The 25,677-nt window shown below is 37.0% G+C and overlaps 1 protein-coding gene across 5 annotated transcripts in view; it reads left to right on the forward strand.

Moving 5' to 3' along the window:
* The window catches only part of LOC124136675 (zwei Ig domain protein zig-8-like), a 229,326-nt gene that overhangs the window by 129,315 nt on the left and 74,334 nt on the right, over positions 1 to 25,677 (forward strand). For 4 of the 5 annotated variants that reach the window (XM_046502654.2, XM_046502655.2, XM_046502657.2 and 1 more), the window contains one exon: positions 11,574 to 11,702. The gene's annotated coding sequence lies outside the window, so the exon portion shown is untranslated. Of the gene's footprint in view, positions 1 to 11,573; positions 11,703 to 25,066; positions 25,625 to 25,677 lie in introns of those variants that run through there. The other variant, XM_046502656.2, reaches the window with a different exon arrangement.

The following is a 25,677-nucleotide window of genomic DNA, read 5'->3' on the forward strand; positions in this document are numbered from 1 at the left end:
CGATATGATTTGTTTCTGATTAAACATATTGCCAATGGTGACAAATTTGGTCACATTGGAAAGACTGAAGCTGTCCATAGAAGGATCAGTTTCTTTATAATGACCATAGTGGATTTGTTGATGTTCATGATTCGGATATGATTTGTTTCTGATTAAACATATTGCCAATGGTGACATAAAACAACAATCGAACACTCATTATGTGACAAAATCGAACATATTTTTTGTCTTATATAATATGAGAATTAATTATGCCTTTTTCTGCAACCAAGTTTTAGTGATGTTATAGGTGTATGTATCCCATAGTGGTTTAGCCTAGTAGCTGTGAACATATGACCCTATAGAGATTTGTGTTGACTGTCAATTGTCAGTGGAGGGGAGGGAGTACTGGCGGCTTGTATCTATTTGCTCAAGATAAATCAAGCACACTCAGCATTTGTTAAAGAGCTGTTACTCCACTGCGGACACTACCCAGGGATCCAACATACCTTACACATCCTACCAAATCCCAAACTAAAAAAATGTGCAGGTTCAAATTGTCCTTTATCATGTCAAGCAGCTTTTGACTTTATTAAGTTTTGTACGGATATCTTGGTGGGTAGGATGACAGTGAATAAATAACACTGAGTGCTTGTGGTGTTTAGCAGACTGGGGCATGATAAAAGATGTTTAATGTTGACTTGGGCATTGTTTGTCTTGTTCTGTGATATGCTGCAATCTGTGGATTCAAGGCAACTTGGTGTAGACAGCTGGAATGAAATGCACAGGAAACTTGTCGATGTTGTTGCTTGGAATTGAGGCATGTGGTAAAATCTGGAATTCAGAGCCATCAGATGGTCTATAATGGGTAAACCATATAGGAAGTCCCTATTTGATAGATATAAGAATTTATACTATGGTATTGTGTGACGTCGTGTTTGTGTTCTGTAGCGATGGCGGAAACTGTACATGTGTTACAAGTAGAATATCCAGTAATGGAATTGACTTTGATTGTTGCATGAATATAATGTATGAAATGCACAGACATGCAAATCTATACATATTTGTTGTACTTTGGAGATCAAGGAAAATATTTGTTTTATTGTGTAACCATCATGATCTTTAATGTAAGGACCAATCAGGAAGTTTGTAAGTTGTAAATTTATGGCATGCTGTTAATATCACCTTGCTTGTATGGTAGGTATTAGCATCTGTACAAGGAGTACTCATATTGTCGAGACACTTCTTATGATGTCTTGACAATTCTGAACATTTAATCCTCATACATTCCTTCCTGTGATTTTGTAATTTATAACATGAACATGGGCAGGTGATTGATTTATTGAGATAAGCCTCTGTCGTCAGCAAGTTAAACAGATAGAGCATGGTGACCTTAATATTGTGCAGTGTGTCTCATGTCTGTTCATGTCTATAACAAGCAGTGTGGACTGCATAAAACAAACATCTTATTACACTGTTGACCACTCTTAGCTTGTAAGAGTTAACTATAATGAAGATCTGATGGTCGCTATGTGTGTCCAGCTGATAGTGTTTAATTGTACCAATTGTGGAGTGGACTCTACTATAAACAGACCACAGTGACATAGCTGAAATATAACTGTTATCTGTGTAAAACCACTCACTCACTCACTCACTCACTCACTCACTCACTCACTCACTCACTCGCTTATAATGTCCTGGACACATTTGAATATATTCTCAAATGAACATGGTATTCATATGGCTTCATCTGTGGAAATGTATTTTGTGTTGTTGATTACGTTCTGGATACGACCCGTGACGATCCGGGATAGAATAGGTCTTCAGCAACCCATACTAATGGGATCGGGTGGTCAGGCTTGCTGACCTGGTTGATGCATGTCATCAGCCCAATTGCATGGATCGATGCTCATGATGTCAATCACTGGATTGTCTGGTCCAGACTCGATTATTTACAGACCGCCGTCATATAGCTGGAATATTGCTGAATGCGGTGGTAAACAACAAACCAAACGTTCAGGATACATGTAACTTGGTACTTTGGTGAATCATTTTGTGCAGTTCACATTAATCAGCTACTACAATACTCAGACATTTGGGTATGGAACAAACATCTTGACATACAATGTATTCACCCATATAGTCTAGACTGCTTTTCAGACCAACGACAGTAACTCAGCTGTGTTTGGTTCTGTTTATCATTGTAATTTTATTAATGCAATATATATTCAGATGTTTATGATCTTAATAGTTTGAATATAAGTATAATGGTTGCTGTTCTTAATTTCTGTAGAAAAGTCTATTAAGATTCTGTTCTCCCCAGAGAGTTGAATCTGTCTGCTTATTAAAGTTTATGATCTCAATGTGCATGTAGTGTGGATGTTCTTGTACAAACCTCGGATATGCATATAAAAAAATTAACCAGAACCGCCCTCAATTAAACGCATCAACATAAAGATAAGTTTGACTACAGTATATAGTTCCGAGACACATAAAGACATGTGGCAGCAGCTGTGATTGCTGGGAAGGGAGGGATCCACACACTCAGAGTATTTGGCTGTGCTAATTCGATGTTAAACATGATCAGCTTGTGAAATTGCCAGTATGATGGCGCTGCATGAATAAGCAAGAAGGAAAACACTATCGGCTTCAAAAGCTACTCCGTGTCTGTGCTGTGATGGAAGGTTGAATGAATGCTGTAATGTATCACAGGGGTCTTGTGGGCTGGGGTGAAATGTACCATACCCAATTCTGCTGTGGAAAACGAGTTGATGGAGTCAAGCCATTTGGTAATGTTAGATTTGACAGATGACTTGTGCTCTCTATGTTACACTGTACATTCAATGTTTTTGTCCTAAATTGATATTATCTTCAAAGATAATTCATGTGGAAGCCTGTCACTGATAGGTGCAAAGTAGTTAGTTGTGAACCATGTGGAAAACATGTTTTAAAAAGAATTTTAGCTCCCTTTCAAGAAGTGGAATGTCAGTATGTTTTGTAATAGGATATGTTAATGAATTGAGTCACTGAACATTGGGTCTTACTGGGGTTTACCAAATGCATGAAAAAAATGTCATGCATCAGACTGTCGAAATAAAATAGATTGTCTGCCACAAGAAAAGTGTTTTTAGTCATAGTCTTAATTAGAAAATTTATCTATTTTTGCAGAAGTAGTTAAAGAAATGTCTCCAGACCAAATCCCAGCCCCTCCTCCCTCCAAATGGTTTATCCCTTAGGCGATTGATGTTTAAATTGAATAATGCTTGTATGATTGTAATTCACAAACAGAATTGAAGTAGTCTCCAGATTTATTATATTTCATATATCTTATATATAATTAGAAATTATATTCTGTGACATCCAACATGACTAGTTTGATGTCGTCAGGTAATAGAATTTGAGATATCATATTATACCAGATACTTGACTGCAAAGGCTTGAACTGTGTTGTCAAAGGCCAAATCCTATTAACATACATCATATAGAATCCAAAATTTTACACTTAAGCTCTTAGAAACATATCATATTGCTTGTGAGTTGGAGAGAATATAATTGAATTCTCATGGCACTGAGCCTGCTTGGTGAACCTGAGAATTTGTCACAGCTGGTAAGTGTGGTGTGTTGTTTGGCTAAAACATGCATACAAACTATTGTTACTTTGCGGATTATTCAAACCCCCTCACTGGTGTGGATAAGCAGGTGTTCCATGAGAGTTTCTGCACAAATCTTGAATGTTGGATGCAAAATATTACATATTTGTGAGTGATGCTGACCTTTACCTTGAATCATGTCACATAAACAATTCTCACTTTCTTTATTTGAGGATTTGTCAAACCTTTGAAATCAACTTTTTAAAGTTCCCATGTTCTTTCATCTGGAGATATGACAGCAGTGTTAGGAGAACCCATTTGAGCGATAAATCAACATCGTCACTGATGAATGTTTAATGATGAAGTGCAACATGAGCTCTTTGAAAGAGGTGTAACAAAATTTATTCAAGCAAAGAAAATCCTTCCAGCTGGTTTAACATGGACTTTTAAGGGAGGTGTCTATGTGCTTAAATGTTGAATAATGTCAGGGCTGTCCCACTTTTAACGATGGGTCTTATTTGTAAATTTGTGTAAGCGATGCAAGCTGTCTGGACCAATATACCTCTGCCATATTCTCCTCAACTGTACATTCCTTGAGGTGTTTTGGTTATTGAATAATAGCAAAGATGTTTGTATGGGGAGAATTGTTTGGGATGCTTGGGGAGGTTGTGGGGGAAGTCAGGCACAATGCTGGCCAAGAAGCAGAAATCATGGGGCTAAATGAGGCAGAAGAGGGATGGCTGCATGCATTTCCATTGGTGCTTGATTGCTGTAGAAAAGAGAAATTTGAATGTCACTTAGAGGTAAATGGGTACTCAAAGTGTGAAAATATATATGCTGGAGCCATTTGCGAGCTTGGAATAAGTGACTTGTGTGTATGTTTCATGGTTTTTTGTTTTGCTTGTATGTAGGTCACTAAGCCAACTTTTTACTTGATTTTTGGTTTTCTGTTCGTCCACATGGCCTTATGTGTTAAAGCTGCCCATGTTTGTTTAGCAATATTCATTCCATCTATATGATGGCAGTCTGTAAGTAATCAGGTTTGGACCAGGCAATCCAATGATTGACATGAGAATCAATCTTGGCATTTGGATTACAATGACATGCATCAGATAACAAGACCACCTTATCCCGTTAGTCGCCACCTATGCATGTCCTGTGTGAGGTCTTAGTGATGGTTTTGAATTAACCCTGTAATATGCATTGTCACCTGTAGTCATCCTTGTAAATATTTGATAATAGAATCAATAAATCATCTGATAGATTTTTTGCATTGTCAGTTCAGAGACAGTGTTGCAGTTTAATCTTTTGTCATAAATATGGATGACAAAGGAATGGTGACACATGTTGTGTTATAACTGGCTATGGATTGTTTGTCTCAATTTTCAAACGAGGGAATTGATTTTTATGCTTGTACTTTCAGATGTTTTTTAATATTTTGTCAATGGCCGTAAATTTTTTTATCAATATGTGTTGTTAATATTCTTATGCTGTGTGAAAATATGCTGCAATATATGTACACAAGCTGTTTGAAGCTAGCATTTTAATTAACTTTATAATAAAGCATGTTAACACTAGAGAAAAACCAGTGTCGATTATCTTCTGAAACAGATTCAATTTGAGTGTAAAAGGCAAAATAGTGGTGACAGTAACATGAATGGATCCCTGAAAATCATTGATGACACCAGGTGTTTGTGAATAGGGTAAGCATGTCCAAGGATAGCACCTGATGCACAAACAATTTGTGTTTAAAATGGACGTGTTTGTTTGTTAACTGATGCTGCACAGTAGTACTTCTGCCATGTGACGGCAGTCTGTAATTAAACCGGACAATCAAGGGATGGAACCGAAAGTGATAGTGCATGTACTTATTTTGTTAAAAGTAAACATAATATGTTAATCCTAATTATGTAGCTATTGTTACTATGAAAAAAGAACATTTCAGAACCAACCCAGTGTAAGCAGCAACCATAAAATCCTATCCTGAAAGGGCCAGCAGTACGTCAACCATTCTGAAGCATTGTTTGCAAACAATAGATGATAAGCCCTGAGCTTACACGACTCTGCTTGCCTTATTTCACAAGATAAGTTTCTGCTCCAGTGACCACACCGTGTCCTTGTTTGTGCACAGCTGCACCTTTTCTGAAATAAGAACAGAGTGGCTTAATTAAAGCTCTCTACATATAGTTTTGCACAATTATACAGATATGGAAAGAGTTCTTTACGTTTTGGGATTTTCTCAATGAACATTAAACTGATGAAAAACATAGGCAATATCATACATGAACTGTGTAAGATGTTAGGATGTGGCAGAGGTAATAGTATTGGCTGGGTGCATGAACTCTGGATCGGAGTGTACGTGTTCTGCAACATCACTGACTTCATACAACTGAGGCATGTATGTTGTGATCTAGGCTTTGATAGACACTGGCTTCTAATCCAATCAAGCTTGCAGTTAGTATTTTGTTACTCATCCGAAAGAAAAACACTTATACTTCTCTTCAATTTGCCTCTAATAAAGACATGACCGAAGCAAGTTATTCAGTGCAGCGCTGGGATTGTTGGCTTAGCTTTGTGGACTAGCTGCTATTGTTTTCATTTGAAAATTGAATTGTGCATGAACTAAAGGTGTGATGTCACACTCGGAAATAGTTCCTGCATCATTTCAAATCACCCAGAACCGTTCATGTCTTGGCCCTTTAAAAGCTTGATGAACTGGAATTTGTTACAAAGAAAAATCTAGGGCTTCGGTCCTGCCCCACACTGAAGCACATGTACCACATGTGGTGTCTCCTTGTGCATGTGACTTTGTTTGAATTGTGCCTCTCTTCACCCAGCAGTGAATGGGTACCTGGTAGGATGACATGGCAATGTGGTTGTTAACCTTCTAGCGCCTAACAGGCAGCTTGGGTTGTATACTCCTCAGGGAGCTGAGAATGATTGTTGTACACACTGATCCATTGACCGGGCAAATAAATGTCTAAGCACTTAGAGCATGCTTTTATGCATGGAGTACAGTGCCATATTAATAGACTATTTTTTAATAATAATAATGGTGATGATGATAATAATAATAATATCCTTCTCAGTAACATCCTTCACAGTATTAAGGGATTTTTTCTTCAGCATATGGTTGTTCTTACATAGAAAAACATGTCAATACAACTGACACCAAATGATAACAGAATTCATTAATGATTTATCGATTAAAATCTATAAATCTAACTATCCATTCTCTGAAGATACATTCAATAAAACATAGTGGTATGCATGTCTGGTGACATAGTTTCAGTGTCACAGACCATGCTTATGGACTTGATAGCAACAGCTGACATGCCTACTTGGAATCTGCAGAATATTAAGTACAGCAGACATTGTTTGATTTTCCTCAGTTTGTGAAATGAACTCACTTTTTATGCATAAATTCTTGCTGATTGGTTGAAACATTTCCCGTTTTCTTTGCCTTCTTGGGATAATCTGTAGGAGTGATACCACCTTTCCAAATGTTTAAGAAAATGTTATGAAAAAAAAAAGTCTTTCAATTAACTAAGGATAGTTCTGGGATGATTCAGATGCTGTGGCTCGTCATAGCAGGTAATTCAAACTTTGCGCATCGCCGCTTTGACAATAGAATCCCACTTTAACCCCATGAAATCCATCTCTAGTGCTGGTTAAGGTTATTGCCCTTTCATTCAAGCTAAAAGAAATAATGCAAGGAAAACAAACCAATCTTGTGTTTCTCCCCATCACGTATTGGTCACATGTGCCTGTAGAGACGGAGAGGCCATGCATGTCATTTAACACGTGCAGTGTCCACACTGCCAGCTGAAATGGAATTGATTAAGGAAGGAAACTAGCAATCACAATTATCCTTTAATTGCGATGATTTTATGAACTGCATGAATTAGTATGTTCGAGAACTGAGGTGCAGGGATGGGTCGTGGATGAATGATATCGGTGTTGACTCATCAGGAAGATATTGTTCCTTAAAGCATTTGTCATTTGGAGTTATTATTGATGTGTCCTTAAATCATATTGTCAAGTTTTAGCTCACATGGCCTTAAACTTTTTACCCTTACAATAAGGATATGACTACTTTGTAAATGTGAGGTGAGCTATGGAATCGTGAGGTGAGCTATGGAGTCATTGGCCCAATTTTCACATACCCAAACCGTCACACATGCCCCGCACATACCATACATCACCATGACATAACCAACATCACACATAGCCTACATCACCATGTCATACCCTACACATCACAGGGCGGTCGGGTAGCCTAGTGGTTAAAGCGATCGCTCGTCACGCCGAAGACCCGGGTTCGATTCCCGACATGGGTACAATGTGTGAAGCCCATTTCTGTTGTCCCCCGCCGTGATATTGCTGGAATATTGCAAAAAGCGGCGTAAAACAATACTCAGTCAGTCAGTACACATCACACATACCATACATCACCATGACATACCCTACACATCACACATACCATACATCACCATGACATACCCTACACATCACACATACCATACATCATCATGACATACCCTACAAATCACACATACCATACATCACCATGACATACACTACACATCACACATAGCCTACATCACCATGACATACCCTACACATCACACATACCATACATCACCATGACATACCCTACACATCACACATACCATACATCATCATGACATACCCTACACATCACACATACCCTACATCACCATGACATACACTACACATCACACATAGCCTACATCACACATACCCTACAAATCACACATACCATACATCACCATGACATACCCTACACATCACACATACCCTACATCACCATGACATACCCTACACATCACACATACCATACATCACCATGACATACCCTACACATCACACATACCATACATCACCATGACATACCCTACACATCACACATACCATACATCACCATGACATACCCTACACATCACACATAGCCTACATCACCATGACATACCCTACACATCACACATACCCAACACATCACCATGACATACCCTACACATCACACATACCATACATCACCATGACATACCCTACACATCACACATACCCTACATCACCATGACATACCCTACACATCACACATACCATACATCACCATGACATACCCTACACATCACACATAGCCTACATCACCATGACATACCCTACACATCACACATACCATACATCACCATGACATACCCTACACATCACACATACCCTACATCACCATGACATACCCTACACATCACACATAGCCTACATCACCATGACATACCCTACACATCACACATACCCTACATCACCATGACATACCCTACACATCACACATAGCCTACATCACCATGACATACCCTACACATCACACATACCATACATCACCATGACATACCCTACACATCACACATAGCCTACATCACCATGACATACACTACACATCACACATACCCTACATCACCATGACATACCCTACACATCACACATACCCTACATCACCATGACATACCCTACACATCACACATACCATACATCACCATGACATACCCTACACATCACACATAGCCTACATCACCATGACATACCGTACACATCACACATACCATACATCACCATGACATACCCTACACATCACACATACCCTACATCACCATGACATACCCTACACATCACACATACCCTACATCACCATGACATACCCTACACATCACACATACCCTACATCACCATGACATACCCTACACATCACACATACCCTACATCACCATGACATACCCTACACATCACACATACCCTACATCACCATGACATACCCTACACATCACACATACCCTACATCACCATGACATACCCTACACATCACACATAGCCTACACATCACACATACCCCACACATCACACATACCCAACACATCACACATACCCAAACAACACACATACCCAAACAACACACATACCCAAACAACACACATACAGACACAACAGAAATCCACACCATCACACAAACCCTAACATTCACATGCTCTTACCAGTGACAAGAATGAATAATTATATGACCTTTCAACACTCCAAAGTAACTTGTAGTGTTTCGTAATTAGGAATGTGTTGTGAAAACACTTATTTCACGTAAATAGATTAATTTATTTGGTACAAGATCTGAGTGTATAACAAAGTGAACTTTACAAAAGTGACACAGCTTCTCTGAAGATCCTTACGCCTAGATTACCATTATTTCTCCAATGATGTATTAACAAAATGACAGTCTTGACAGTAATGTGATTTTATTTTGTTTGTGAGAAAAATAGAGCTCTACTATCGTGTACAACACTTACACAGAAAAGAAACTACAAATATGAAACTTTTAATGAGCATTTTAGAACACACAAAAATCTTCGTTTTCTTTAGAATGACACCTAATTTAAAACGAGGTGACATCTGTGTATGAATGTTTGTCAGTAAGTGAGTGGGTGAGTGAATGTTTAATAAATGGTTCACCAACAATGTTCCAGCAAGATCATAGTGGTTGGCATTATGAATCCTTTAATCTGTAAAGTTGTTTGGAATGTTATCACAATTAGTTTTGTGTACTCAGTCCAATTGGTCCATTACTGGCACTGTATTGTGAATGGTACTGTGTAAGCTTGTGTAATCCATGTCAGGGGTGAGATAAGAATGAGAGGGGAGAATTTCTTTGTGTTCATTGAGAATGGAATCTGGAGCGCATATCTTGTGATAGAATTAATGTAAATCAGAGAGCCAGAAGGACAGCATCCACTCTATAAACTATAGATATTTCCTAGATATGTAGATGAGAATGTGGAAACCTGTAATCTCTCTTTGCCTATGACCAGCAGTATTCTGTATCTCAGATGTACGCTGGGACTAGTGTCTGTTTACTAAAGATTTGATGACTGTACAGGACTTAGGGGGTAAGAATAACATTGTAATACGTCAGACAAACAGTCATTAAACACTAATCCTGGCAGTTACAACACATTTCTTAAGATTGCTGATATCAAATACATGACCCCATCAAGTAAGACTTAAACAACTGTTGGTGTTATTGACAGAATTTCTTTTTTTAAACTTTTGAGAAACAAACTGTTTAAACATAAGGGGAAGATGTTGTATTCATATATGTTGTAATCATTACTCTTATACAACAGAACTTCTAAAGGTTTCAAGAGAATATTATTTATCATTTTCATGAGAAATTACCTACACATTCACCTTGATTGAAGGTGGAAATGTTTATTGTTCGGTGTTCACACGTTCTGTCATAGACAGCTCAAACTGCTTTCTATGCTTCTGTTTTGAAGAAACATAACGGCTTTTTCAGTGTTGCAGAAATGTTGAAAAAATGAAATATCAAAATAATATCCAATAAAAGGTCACTTCCCATCTGAATTGGGTTAGTTTCTGTATTTATCGTACACTTGCATGTTTCTTAATTCATCTGAAATCCTGATATAGAAGTATTCTCAATCTACTGTAAACACCATGTCGGGGTGCTCATACCTGCCATACTCCTAGAGGTCACGGTTATCACTTGCTTATATATGTTCAGCCACGTATCAGTTGGTCTTCTGGTAGAAATAGAATGGGAAATCATGCCTGGGAAACTAATTACTTCATATTTCATAGAACCTTGTGATTTGCTCAAACTCGAGCGGTTCACACTTGCCATGACCATATACCCACCTTATGGTTCCTCTGATTATCAGGCTAGTAATGACCAAGAGCACTGCGCTGTTTAACCCTGCCCAGCATGGTCCCCACCCCTTACCAGGTGGGATAATTGATTCCCCTTGCCATGCAGGCAGATGTTAAGGCAAGCTAAAATCCCCGTGTTAGGAAACCTGCTCTGCACTGTCCCAGCTCCATCTCTCACCAGCCTGGGCTGAGGCTTTATTGATGGTAAATATCATGGCATCATATGACTGATGAATACCCGCCACTGATAGCTGCACTCCTTCTGACTTTCAGATTAGTAGTTTGGTGGCAGCGATGGGGTTCGTTCTCCCTCTCTCTTCCTTGCTTGAACCGTTCTGCTTCAGAAGGATTTACTGCATATTGGATGAGGATTATTACCTTTGAATAAGGAACTGCTTGAAGGTAAGATTCAAAATTTGTTTTAACAAGTGTATGATATGCTATGCTGACTGATTATTCATCCATCACATATCAGGGTTTGCTAATTTAAGCCTTTATGTGAACTTTACTCTTTAAAGATATGAAAAGCACTTAATAATTTTTAAAGATGACAGTAGATGTTTTTTGTATGAGCAATTTGAGAATGGCATCCTCATGACATTGTTTTATATGTCACTGTAATATGCCAGGAATAATACAATGAAGTCATTATATGGCATGTATTGTAATGCTTTGAGTTTGTTTTCACAACATGACACATATCACAATACACTGTTTCAGAGTAGTATTGATTGCAAGAATGTATTCTAAGATGGATGAAACATGAGAAAGAGAAGTGTTGATATCCTCCAAAAGTCACAATCACTATGCTATGTCAGTCCATGTTATTTTATGACAATACCAATATATAATCAGACTCAAAACTATAAAATATTCCTGAAGGACAAAATCTTGAGTGCAACTTTACAGACTTATCTAATACCGGTACTGATAGTTAAATTGACTTGTGAAATGATGCGTATCAACACAGAATGAAATGTACCTTGCAGCTTTTCGTTTCACTTTAGTCCTATTTATTTGACATCTGGTCCCTGCTCTAATGAATGAGCTGACTGACTGCAACCACTTATGTGCAAATGTGGCTAGTTTGTGTTGACATATTTCCTACTGGCTTTAGCCGTGTCTTAGGGAAATACAATTCTGATACATGCTTGAAATATTGTCTATCATGGTATTCTATAGATAGTTATGAACCATGTTTTGACATGTAGTGATCACTGTGAATACCAGATTCAAGGTTAATCGTGGTACATGGTGAATCTATAAGGTTGAAGATTTAACATTCAGTGGGTTGTTTTTGTAGTTGAGTGATTGTTTTAAAATTGTGGTGTATAAAATATCAGTTATGGTTATCGATGAGGTTTGAAGGAATTAAGGGATATTATGAAAGTTTGTTTCATATTCTGAACAAAAAAGTCAAGGAATCATGAATATTTATGGGGATATTAATATTGAAGACAGCACAATTTCATAAAAAAAATCTAAAAAATATTCATGATCCCAAACTTATTTTGTTCAGTATGTAAAAATATTTGTTTGTTTTGCAACTTACACAGACTGTGAGAGAGGTAGATTGATCATGCAGGTATGATGAAGTGACATATGAACAGCCATGTACAATATTGAACAACGGGATAAGATTCTGAAGTAAACTGAATTCTTTCTTGGGTGACATAAATCATTTATAGTGTAAATGGTAGTGCTTGAATTGCAAAGGTGCAGTTCATCACTTCAAAATGTCATGTACAAATATATATGTACGTTGAATAAGGTATTGGTTCACTAATTAAACTGTCTTGCCATTATATTATTCTTAAGTGTGTCAGTCTAAGAGTTGTTTCAGTAATGTTTGGTCATATACCTTGCATCTATTGAGAACTATATCAGATGATGCAGCACTAGTCCATCCACTCAAGGTATTTTCACAGTTCTAAAGATCAAAAGCTGCAAAATATCATTCTCCTTGTACTCTTTAATGAAACTGAATTAAGACTTGAATTAACAAGAAAGGTTCTCAGATTAAAAAGAATCAGGAAATGCATTTTGAAATCTATTTGGAATATCCATGTTAAATTGTGACGTATTAGTAAAACCGGTATTAGTCAGGGCTGGGACAAGCAGCCACATACACATATGCATGTACGTCGCCATGTAAGTGCAATAATCTTGAACATGACCCATCTCACCTCACCTCATATATGAACCGAAAGTCCTGACATGATTTACTGCAGAATGGACAGATCATCTATAACCATTATGATGACTTGACCAAGGTTTTCAAATGGAGATATTTTGCCTACAATGTACACAGACAATGGTCAAGTTAATCTGTGCGAGTGGGATATCATTTCACAATGCAAACATGATCATGTTTGTAGAAGTAAGAGATTGAGTTGTTTTTGTGTTGATATTGTGCTATGTATAATGCCAAAAATTTGGCATCAATATATCCAGATGCATATACCATTCACACATCAGCCGTTATGTTGTTGCTCGCTTAAAGCTGAAAGTTCAAGTAAGCTATAATCATGGCCATCATTGTCCATCTTAAACGTTTACATTTTCAACATCTTCTCTGAAACAACAACTTTGATACTAAAACTTTTCACAGGAACATCGTTATTGTTATGTGTCCATTTCTAAACATCTTCATTGTAGACGTAATACAACTGTCATTTTGTTCTAATGGGGCTATATGTCTAGCCATGTCTGCATGTATTATTGTGAAATTTTATATGCAGCATGTATGTGTAGTTACCTTACAAGAGTAAGTGTTTGTAGTTATTTTAGCCTTTAAATGTACATACACACTTATCTAGTGTATTACATCTCTGTTGTATTTAGATAAATATGCTTATCATACCTCCATGCAAGAATGCTGAAATCTGATTGGTCCATGTGATCTTGATAAAATACTTCCATCTTGATATAAATGTATCCTTGGAGGGAAATACTGCATGTGGATTTCTGAGAGGCAGAATAAATCCCTTATACCCTGTTTCAAAGCAAAAAGGCGCTCGCTTTTTCTGAGTCAATGAAAGTCGCATGATATAGAGCAAGTTAACCTCAGCTTAATCAAACAGCTGTTTTCTATCAATTTTGCTTTTGTTTGAATTCTTTTACAATGTCATATTAAAACATGTCAATAAGATAAATACAACTTACAATGTATATTCGCTATCTAACTCCATTTAGGAAAGTTGTTGTTACCCTGTCTGGCGCTCGGCATTAAGGCTAAAACAAGGACTGGTCGGCTCGGAGTCAATATACTGTGTCTGAGTCGGGTATTCATGTTAAACTGCGGTATGGTATCTCAGTGAGCTAGCACTATAAATCGGCATCAGTCCGGACTAGTACAATCCGCCACACACACACACACACACACACACACACACACACACACACACACACACACACACACACACACACACACACACACACACACACACACACACACACGTGCATGCACGTCGCTATATAAGTGCAATAATCTTGGACGCGACGTTAAACCCCATTTCACCTCACCTCACCACCATATAGGAAAGTGAAGTGATTATGTTCATTTCTCTTATCAGTGACTTCACACATAATTTCTATCCTGTATGAATGCAGTTAGATTGGACAGCTAATTTCAGTATTGTGTCATTCAAATTGAACTCAGTAGCAAATGGGTCCATGGTATTTATCATCATAGAAATGAGATATGAATCACTGGATAATCGATAATAATAAATCCGACATTTTGAATATGACATTCCTACAACAGTGTTTCAAAAAAGAGAGTTCTGATCCAATTTTGAACATCGATGCCACAACGTCCATATTGAATTTGTCATTTTTGTCCATGCCTTGATTCTGCTTGAACTATTGTTAAATCTAGAATGTAGTCAGTAATTGTACCACATGTTACTTACCATATTATGGTATTTGATCAAACTTTTGTGACCTTCTACTGTCCTATCATACATGTAGTTTGGCTCCATTTTTGACATATCTGAATTCACTGGATTTAGGAAGTTCATATTTGGTGTATATGATCCAAGGAATAGCGTCTTTGAAACATGCCCACAAAATTCTGATCCAATTCTTTACTTGACTGTCATACTGACATTTAATTTTGGCACATTACTGAGCCATTTATTTGTGTATTGATGTGCACATTCAATATATACTGCATATGTCTTTTCTGTTGGAATTCATGGCATCATAATTGTGTATGTTACGCCATCTGACCAAGTGCTGACACATTTTCTGTTGGAAAGCTGTCTCACAGATTTCTGAACCAATTTTAACCATGTCAGTGTAAACGGTTATTTATGTTGTGTGAAATGGCCTGTAACTTTGACTTTGCTTGCATAGTTTTAGGGTTCTTGTATGGCCATGGATTCAATTTTAAAACTTTACGTTCTATCATATTGCAAGTATTATGGTGGGTGGGTGGGTGGGAAGTATGAGTGAGTGAGTGAGTGAGTGAGTGAGTGGGTGAGTGAGTGAGTGGTAGGGTGGGTGAGTGAGTGAGTGTGTTGGATTTTACTCTGCCACTATTTCCATTATCAATATTGTAGTAATAGCATGGTGGGGGACATCAGAAATGGGCTTCACACATTGGCAACTATTATTGAAGATATGAAGATAAAGGTTCATTCCAGACAACCTTTTTGTCATTCCTGCACAATATTCACGAAAACTCCTGTGTCTTTTTGGGTGCACTTTTTATCGTAATAACATTGAATAAAGTGGTTGCATAGGTCGATATATAAACTGAACGAAAGAATTACCTGTTTATTTTGATTTATTTCTTTTTTTCAATAAATATATAACAGAACAAGGCTAATAAGGCTTGTTGCTTTGTGAAAGTTTTTTTTGTGTTCCCCTTAGACATACCAACTAAATAAATAATTCAAGTCCTAACTTTATGCAGTGTACAACATAGATTCATTTGGAATAATCTGGATCAATTGAGTACTGTCCATGCTGATTGACCAGGTCTAATGCATTCATCTCAGAATAACATTTTTTTGTTTCCAATTTATACAAATAGTGCTTTAAACCAAGTTGCCATCATGGTTTCCTAAATTAAGCACATACCTTTTCAGTGATAAAGTAGTGAACATTTCTGCCATATTTTCAAAAAGAAAATCATTTGAGCAACATTTCAAATTTGTAAGAAACTTATTTGTTAGCTATAGATAGACATAGCACCATCTTTTAAGAAATGAAAAATGTATGGATCCACAGGGTTAAAAGTGTACTTATTACTTAACGTCAAGATAGTTTGGTTCACTGATGTGAAAATGTAAATTAGGAAATATGTATAGTAAGGTGAACTCAAATATAACAAAAAACTCTCTATTCAGTAAACATCTTTTGAAAGATACCACCACATAGCCCTTACATTAACCGTTAAAGTTTTATTTTTTATTCCATGGGAGATAAAATGAACTGTATAACTGATGCTAATACCCTAATTCAAACGATCAAAGGAACTGTCTGAACATGTGAACTTTATTCATGGGGAGCCCAGTGATTTACATACTGTATGTTGTTCTTAGCTCAGCCAGGATACACTTATTGTGGGTTTGAATTCAAGAGGTCACCCTGATCAGGGTCCTTGGCTCTATCAGCGCCTTACCTGTGCTTTTTGCTTTTACCAAAGTGGTAAATATCTTTGAACACTTCCTCATACATGTCACAAAATAACGCAACAGAAATATTGTTCAAAGTGACATTTAACCCAACCCACTCAATCTGTCTCATGGTACGGTCACAGCTGAACTATTTCTGTCCTCTTTGGTTGATGAAAGTAGTTTTATGTCCATCCTGCAGCATGAAATGTTGAAACGTTAGCAAAGTATAAATTATACTTCAGCCATTTTTGTTTTCACTCGTGCACTAAACTTTGTTCTTATGAAAAAGAAATTATTAAGGTATGTAGTATAACTATTTGATATGCATATGTGAACAAACATTCCTCAAGTCACCGTTAATTTAAAAAAGAATCCATCCAAACTGTGTGTTTGGAGGCATTTCATTGTTTATTATCTATGTATATTCAAAACTGTTAAAGGAACCTGTGCAAAATAACTTAAATGAAGCTTGAATGTTAGATAGGACTATGATATTTCATTATTTTTTTAAGTAAAGAAACAAGTGAATCATTTGCTAGTTTCTTTGTGTATTGTAGAGAGGCAAACTGATGGACAATCAAATAATTTGTGTATTATGACTTATGGAAAGTGAAGCAAAAACACCTGGTATGATCTCCATCCAGAGCTCTAGATAAGCTTTTGTGTATTTTATCCAGGGGTTTGATTTTGATGCAGCATCCACAATTGTTAGAGGGCATTTTACCCACCTGTTTCTTGACATTTGGCTATTTTAACTTGAAAACCTTTTTCATAACAATCATGGGAAAACTAAATGAATATGAGTATATACACATCTGCGTCTGTTTGTGGCTCCCTATCCAGGAAGCCATTTTTGTTTGCAAAACCTAGCATTGAAAAAAAAAGCGCTAAGTTTTTCCCGAATGTATCCATATTGGCTGATACACAATCATTTTGTAAAACAGTTTTAAATATATGCACATTAGTTTTATTTCAATAGCGTATTTAGCGTAATAGCAGATTTGATTTGTTTGTATATTTCAGTTTATTTAATCAGTATTTTACACAAAAACACAGCTTATCTCGAACTCTGTCCATCTTTATAAAATGAACCTTTGAAACTGTCAAGGAACTTCTTATAAGCACCTTTTAAATCAGTTCAGTTTATTTTTAAGAAAGACCCACCAACGATGGTACATGAGAAATAATAGTATAAAATATCAATATTAAGATGAAATGAAATGAAAGCAACAGATTCTTAGATCACTAAATATACTGAGTTGTTCTATTGTTTTGCAAAAAAGATTGTGGAAAATTTGAGTATGTCCTGCCTCACTGATACAGGCATAATTTTAAACAGGGGGGTCGCCTTATACGTGGGGTTGCTTTATAAACAGCGATATATATTACTGTACAGTTGCATGACATTAGATAAATTCAACTACTCATGACTACTCTCCAAGTTTAGGAAATAGGTTTGTCTCAAGTAATTTGAGGCCTTGGATGATGACATTTCAAAGTATGGCAAGTCTTTAGGCTAACTTGGCATGTGTATCCTTGAGCTTTATGGTGATAGAAAGAAGTTCTTAAGATCATTTCACATTGTAGGTCCCCCCATGAAGGCAATTGGGAAATACTCTGTAGAGCTGGTGATCACAGGAAATGCTCTGAAGATTAGATGGCTGCTTACCATGCTTATGAAGGAAACTTTGAAAGATTAACCTTGGTTAGAGAAATGCCTCAGCAGAAATAATTAATTATTATAGGATCTGTTTTAGCAATAACTTTCTATGTGAAAATGGTTTCTTGTTGATATGTCAATATCAGAGATGTTATTACAATTTAATGTAGTTGATTGGTAAATTGGAATTAGTTTATGTTAGAATTAGTGATTATGTACTTTGATCTTATTTGACTTAGGATCTGAGATACCAGAAGTGTAGGATGTATATTGTAAGCAGTAAACTGCTGATGTGCCCCTGTAAAGAGCCAAGTTCAGAATGAAGGCCTATAGGTCATGGGTGTGTATTGTAAGCAGTAAACTGCTGATGTGCTTCTGTAAAGAGCCCAGTTCAGAATGAAGGCCTATAGCCCATGGGTGTATATTGTAAGCAGTAAACTGCTGATGTGCCTCTGTAAAGAGCCCAGTTCAGAATGAAGGCCTATAGCCCATGAGTGTGTATTGTAAGCAGTAAACTGCTGATGTGCCTCTGTAAAGAACCCAGTTCAGAATGAAGGCCTATAGCCCATGAGTGTGTATTATAAGCAGTAAACTGCTGATGTGCCTCTGTAAAGAGCCCAGTTCAGAATGAAGGCCTATAGCCCATGAGTGTGTATTGTAAGCAATAAACTGCTGATGTGCCTCTGTAAAGAGCCCAGTTCAGAATGAAGGCCTATAGCCCATGAGTGTGTATTGTAAGCAGTAAACTGCTGATGTGCCCCTGTAAAGAGCCCAGTTCAGAATGATGGCCTATAGACCATGGGTGTGTTTAAGGAGTTCATGTGTAGCACATTATGAGGATGAACCACAACATTATGATGTTTATGGATAATCAATTATCAACTCTGGCTATTTATTTTTAATGGCTTGTGTTCAGAACTAATTTCCAAAGCATAAGGTCAGCAGTAAAAAGAAAGGTGTGACATCTAATCTAAGTATGTTGGTAAAGAGCATTATTAAATAAATGTGATGTTTGAATGACAGTTCCCTTCCCATATTGAGCTGCTATTGATGTTTATTTTATTATGTGATTAAGTTAACTGACATGGCAGAAAAAGGTAAAGCAATTCTGAAAAATGAAATTTTGGGATGGCAGATCCTATAACAAAATGCCCTGCCTTTGTGTATGGTCACCTTGCATAAAAAGCAAAGCTCACAAAGAATGACACCACACAGGGTACCTTCTGCAGACCTGATGACATGGCTGAAACGTGTTGTGAACAAAACTGTAGCAAGATTAAATACTACATCATATACTTTTTTTCAGGCTGACATATTCAGACAAAGTATAATTCCGAGAATGTGGAAAGGAACATAAACCACATATATTTTCATGAGTATTCCGTTAGTAGAAACAAGATTGTACATTTATATGTATTTGGAAAAGTAGCTGGGACTGTTATGGATCTGGAATCCATGGGAACAAGATATGTGGCTCGGGGAAGCGATAAAAAGCCTTTAATCTACAACTTTTCATTTGTTTCATAAAAAATCTCATTAAAGGTTTCATTTTAGGGCCCCCTTTTACTGTAAGTGTATTCAAAGTGTACATTAATAGTACAGGGTACATACTTCATCAATCTATATTCAATATCTTTTGTCCAGTTCGTTTATCTAGCTCATGACCTGTTCTCATTACTACAACAAGCCGTTATTACTATTGATCAACTGGGGAATGCACAAATTTGATTGAGATGATGGCAAACCAACAACTCATGTCTCAAGTAGAAACCCGATTGAAGTCATCATTGAATAGAGAAGCACTTGAGACAAAGAACCATCTTTGTACTGGCAGCATACTCATTCACTTTGCGCTGTCTTAGTAGGCTCACCTTCATATTTACAAGATGAGGTTTGCATACCAAGTTTGATACTTGCATCAGAGAGGAAATTGGCCGAGGTCAAATTCTCTTTGTACAAATCGTGATGCCTGTCAGTAAACAGAGATTTACAGAATAGACAAGGAGTACATTGCTCTTGAATTTGTTGGTGGAGCAAAATGTGTTTCAATGGTCAATTTTGCATGTTAATGCATGAACAATGTTTGTTAATACATGGTTAGTTAAAGAATCAAGAAATAAAATAGTCCCTCAGTCTATTTGGTAATTTTACGTTTTAGATATTGTCAATTTGGTAAATATCATGCAGTTCAGAACTGGTAATAAATACTTAACTCGTGTGTTCTCAAAATCTAATGAATTAGAAAACCATCATGGTTTGCATTATCTATTTGATAAAGATAATACTGTCTTTATCTTCACTTGTTCAAGTATTTTTGCTGTATATTTTTCAATCCACATTATCCTTCATAGATCATTAGAATGTCAGGAATGATTTCCACAGACTTACACCAACAATATATTCTAATACAAGTGACAAAAACCTATCCATAGCCACTAAAGCAGAGTTGATTGCTTGATTCCGACTGTTTATGAGAGCATGTGTTTATCAAACCCTATCAGACAGTGATGATACCAGGTGTTCGCCAAAAGGTTAGCATATTCAGCCCCATCATTGGCATCTGTCACAAACACATGACACAGGCTCAGGTTTTGACAGAGAGATAGGCAACTTAACACAATCTCCTTTGTGTGTTTTTTTAGATATATATTTGAATAATGTTACTATTGTTTCTCCATTATGTCTTTGTTATGTCTAGAAAATCCTATATATTTATTTATGATCATTGTGATGATAAAAATGCAGCATGGTGGAATATCTTGAAAGATATCCATCCACCAGCATGTGTTTATGAATCTCTATAAAAAAGGTAAGCGTATCCAGCCCCCTGGTGGCACCCATCAGCAGAGTTTTACCTACATTCTCAAAACTAGGATTTCAGGGGAAAGCCAGCAACTAATTTCAAGGGTCCTTAAATATGAGGTTACTGTAAAGTAATGAAATGGTGTAGTGTACTATACTGTAATATTTAATGATTACTTTAATAACGGGACCTGTATGATTCTTGTGAAGAATTTGGTACAATGACTATTATTGTGTGTTCCTTCAGGACCCAATATAATGATTTGGTGCATCCGTTCAATGAATTTGTGTGTACAGGGTGCACATTTCTGCATGGTGTAAAATTCTGCATCACAAACACATGCAAAGGCACTTCACCTGGAAACAATAACCACAGATGGTACAAAAATTTGGTAATTGCACAGACATCATTTTGTCACTGATGCATTCACAATTGGAAATGTCCTCTTACTGTCTACCATTATACTGTTTGAACAATTTTCTAAGACATACAACATGTAGACTCTTGAGACGTTGCCGAAGTTCAATCACAGTAGTCTGAAAATAATCAACCCTGGACCAGAAGAACGAGGTGTGGATAGCATGAACGATGATCCAATCAGTTAGGTAACACTTTGTAACCACTCCATATCAATTTTGGACGGCTCATATAACAAGCATGAAGTGCCAGACCTATTCTGCCTCATAGTGTTCCTTGGGGAGGAGAGATTGGGCATTGGTTGCAGAATACAGTTGTAAATCAGGGAATAGGATAGGTTTATGCTTCTTGGATAAATCAGCCTATCAGTGAATAAGTGCCTGTGATCTAAAGTATCATGACAATATTACTTATGATTAAGGTATTAAACAGCTTGATATGTTGTCCAAATGTACAGGGTCAAATAATGATTGCAAATACATGTAGAAGAATAGACTTTATATTTTATTTTTGGTATCTTTCTGCAATCTGTTTTTATTTCATGATTAATTTTCAAACAAATCATATCTGATTATGGTATTGTGCTCATCAATATCTCATACAGCAAAACATATTTGGACAAATGATTTAACAAGGAATAAGGTATGTAATGTTTCTCTGGACCTAATATATGTAAAATAGACTCATTTCATCTGAATTTTCTCTATGCTCTTATGATCTATGACAGTCGATGCATTAAAAAGAATTTAGTACAAATCTATTAGTCTGGAGTTTAAGGTAACAAGTGTGAATGTTGTTTATCCCTGCAGTCAGCAATATTCCAGCAATATTGATGTCACAAGGACCTGGAAATTATCTAATATACTCCTGGCAAATCAGTATATTGTGTGAAATATGATAAACATTTAGTTCCTATTGGTACGATGTGTGTGATATAGATAATATAATCCACCCATGAAGATGCGGGTTAGAATAGGTCTTCAATAACCCATGCTTGCCGTGAAAAGCGACTATGCTTGTCGTAAGATGCGACTAACAGAATAGGGTGGTCAGGCTCACTGACTTGGTTGATGCATGTCATTGTATCCCAATCCTTGGATCGATGCTCATGATATCAATCACTGGATTCTCTGGTCCAGACTCACTTATTTACAGACCGCTGTCATATAGCTGGAATATTGCTGAGTGCGGCGTTAAACAACAAACAAACAAACAAAAAGATAATACAATCCTTTTTTTGCAGCATAAGGTATGTTACACTCACTAGGTTTGTGAATATCCTGTCCCTTGTGAAGTTTAATGGTGGTTAATTATGCTGCTGGGACAAGTTATTTTCATATATTTTGTAGTTTCGTAAATTCATCCTGTCACTACAAAAGGTGTTACAAACACATGTGAATTGAATTACAGGGGGATGTGTTTTGTCACCATTACTGATATAATCAGTTATGCAGATGAGGGTAATCTTCAAATGGGAAGAGAGCTCCAAGTGTAGATTTCTTAAAATGACAATGGCTTATGAGTATTTGGTGTTATACAATTTTACATGAGTACTGGTACCTGGCTTATATCAAGATTGATTGGCAGGTGTCGCAAAGTCATCTAAGGTATCACACTTCACAGAAAATAGTGATCGTGGGTTTGAATCCCAATTTACCCTGATTATGTGTCTTGGTTTGTCAGCATTATTCCTGTGCTTGTGGGTTTCACCAAAGTGGTCAACGACCTCCTTCCTTTCAAACTTTGCTCCCACCTCAAGTTCACACTGTGATACGACTGAAATACTGCTGAATGTGGTGTTAAACCAAACTCACTCATAGAGGTTCGGTCATATGAAATCACTGAATCTCAGTTTCTATTAAAAAAGCAGAACTTTTCAGCAAAGGTGTATAAGGATCTGTGAATAATATATAATGTGAGTAAGTGTGTTCTCATGTGTCTCAGATGTTCCTGAGATGACACTAACTAGATACTTATAATATCACTTGTGTCATGTGAGTGCTAATGTATTGAATAGTCATCTGATTTTTATGCTTACAAGATATTTGCAATAACAATTTGTGTGCTGGTTTTTCTAATTACTTTATCACTTAACATTCCGTTATCGTTTTCATTACCAGTTTACAGCCGATTTGCATATTGATTTCTGTCATAGAATACAAGGACCGATTAAATTTTGTCTTCTTGAATCAAACATGAGGTAGGATCTGCAAAGAAAGTGTTCTTATCATGGTCCGATTCACATGACTGGCTAAATGGTGTATGGCTTGCACATCTTAGTACAATGACAATACTGGGGATTTGATCACTGTTTTACTCTGGCTCCATGGGGAGTTTGCAGGATCCATAGAGTATTCAATCTCCTAGGAAGGGCAGTTTCCTTGTCACTTTTATCTGAACTGTTGACATTGTTGCACAATGTGTCATGTAGCATTGTTGTGATGTGAAGCTGGTTGGTCAATATAGTTTGATTATATTGACAGACCTGTGTTGTCCAATGCACCTTGATAGTGATTATGTTCAGCTAGTTCAGTAAACCTTGTAACCAATATTGATTCTAACAACCTCCCTAATGTGTTAAACTGTTTGGACAAATGCCAGGTGTAAAAGTGGTAATTTAAAATTCTGGAAAATATCATTTACTGACTTTATTTACTGACTAGATAGTTTTCTGGCACATTTTTGTGTGTAGTATTTCTGTATTCATACTGATGTTTTAGGCATATAATAAAAGTCAATAATAGTATTGGGTTTGCTTCTGTCTCGGGAGTTTTTCTACATGTTCGCCATGGAGGTTTTAGGTAACAAAAAAATCAATATCGTCCTTTGGATCTTAAAAGAGCTTCATTTTGTTTGAATGACTTTAATACGTCTAAATTTTACATTTCTAAATGTGACACAAGACAAGCTTAATGTAGACATGATCAATAATAGTGAAACTGGTCCCCAGCTTGAGGATGTTTTGCAGGAGCCAGGGCTGTAGTAAGAGGTTGTTTGATGCAAGGCAGCTTTCAGGGAAGTCAGACATCAACACGAGGCTGAACCAAGTGGAATATTTCATGACATTAACATGCTCCAATGGAACTGTAACTTGTGAACTTTACTCAAACTCCACCAAATTGACAGGATAAAAAGCTTGAGTCATAAAGATATAACAAGAATAATGAATGAAACGGAAGCTGAAATTACGGCAATTGCACAACTGTAAATAGATGATACCGAGGGTGTCAAAAGGCACTACAGTGACATGGTGCATTTGCCTATACGCTTGTCCCTGGTCTGTTGAATATCGACCGCTTGTGTAAACTTACACTTAGCAAGCTTGAAGGAGGGCATAATCTTCAGATTCTGGTCTTTTTGCTTGTCAATACATGGCCAATTGTGATGATAAACTATGTTGGATAGATAGTTTACATAGCATGTGACTAAACACCTCACTTCACTACAGCCGCTTTCACCGCCTCAGCCTGACAGTTGAGAATGCTCGTGGTTGGGAAAGGTATGCCTGCTTTGCCTAAGCGACTTTTTAGGAAGGATTAACGTATTGATTCGAGGCTTTGCGTAAAATTCAAACCCTTGCTACCCACGTGCCCAAAGGGAAAACAGGTAACGAGAGGGCTACAGGATGCGATTGGTCAGATCTGTGGCTTTGGGATGTGAGACTGTAATTGGAGAGCAGCGGTACTCTATTGTAGTCAAGACAGAGGTGTTGAGTCAATGACAAGGACGGATTTTATGATGTAACAGTGGGATGTGGCATGCCATTATCACTGTAGTCTGAATGGGGACAGTGAGAGTCACACTGGGCTCAGGCAAGGTGAGTATGGCTTACACGATCCATGTCTAATATTGTTGTCCTACTCATGTTAT

The sequence above is a fragment of the Haliotis rufescens genome, unplaced genomic scaffold, assembly GCF_023055435.1.
Source record: "Haliotis rufescens isolate VD_foot unplaced genomic scaffold, xgHalRufe1.0.p SCAF_1, whole genome shotgun sequence".
NCBI classification, from domain to species: Eukaryota; Metazoa; Mollusca; class Gastropoda; order Lepetellida; family Haliotidae; genus Haliotis; species Haliotis rufescens.